This window comes from Elephantulus edwardii, unplaced genomic scaffold (assembly GCF_000299155.1).
Source record: "Elephantulus edwardii isolate Elephantulus edwardi_28Jun2011 unplaced genomic scaffold, EleEdw1.0 scaffold00047, whole genome shotgun sequence".
Classification (NCBI taxonomy): Eukaryota; Metazoa; Chordata; class Mammalia; order Macroscelidea; family Macroscelididae; genus Elephantulus; species Elephantulus edwardii.
Genome location: NW_006399797.1, coordinates 10,576,069 through 10,577,367, shown reverse-complemented (window position 1 = coordinate 10,577,367; position 1,299 = coordinate 10,576,069).

The following is a 1,299-nucleotide window of genomic DNA, read 5'->3' as shown; positions in this document are numbered from 1 at the left end:
ATTGGTCCAGTGGTGAGAATATTTGTCTTCTTGAATGACTTTATAGGCTAGGCAATTTTTAAGTGGCCTGGCATTAGAACGTCATAGTAGACTTTCTTCTTTAGCACAGTCTTACTTAGCCTTTCATGGTTAAAAAAGTAATTTCTAGAACTGTCTTGAAGTACATTTTGAGTGGCAGGATAACATCCATACGCTTACAAGGAAGTCTAGTGAATACCACTATCATTCAGTTATATACACCAAAAACAGAGCCAAAGGAGAAGAAATAGATGATTTCTACCAACTCTTACAGGCAGAGATAGATCGAACATGCAATCAAGATGCACTGATAATAATGGGTGACTGGAATGCAAAAGATGGGAACAGAGAAGAAGAATCAGTAGTTGGAAAACATGGGCTTGGTGACAGGAACGAGGCTGCAGATAGGATGATTGAATTTTGCAAAATCAATGACCCATTCATTGCAAATATGTTTTATAAGAAACATAAATACAGGTTATACACATGGATTTCACCTGATGGTATGTATAGGAATCAGATCGATTACATCTGTGGAAAAAAACCGCTGGAGAAGCTCAATATCAGCTGTGAAAACTAGGCCAGGAACTGATTGTGGAACAGACCACCAACTACTCATATGCAAGTTGAAGCCGAAGCTGAGGAAAATTAAACCGAATCCACAGGAACCAAAATATGACTTTGAGTTCATCCCACCTGAATTTCAGAATCATCTCAGGAACAGGTTTGAGACCTTGAACACTAATGAGCGAAGACCTAATGAGTTGTGGGAGGATGTCAAATGTACATCCAGGAAGAGTGCAAACGGTCATTACAAAGACAGAAGAAAAAAAAAGGACCAAAATGGATGTCTGAAGAAACTCTGAGGATTGCACTGGAACATAGAGAAGCCAAAGCACAAGGAAGGATTCAAGACACTAAAGAGCTGAACAGAAGATTCCAAAAGGCAGCACGGGATGACAAAGCAAAATATTACAATGAAATGTGCAAGAAGCTGAAGTCACAAAATCAAAAGGGCCGAACTCGTTCAGCATTTCTTAAGCTCAAGGAACCGAAAAATAAATACAAACCTTGAGTTGCTATAATCAAGGATGCTTTAGGCAGAATAGTAAATGATCCAGGAAGTATTAAAAGAAGATGCAAAGAATATACTGAGTCACTGTATCAAAAGGAATTGGCAGACACAGAAGAATTTAATGAAATTACATATATAAGCAAGAGCCTATGGTAATGAAGGAAGAAGTTCAAGTTGCTTTGAAGGAAATAGCAAAAAATAAGGCC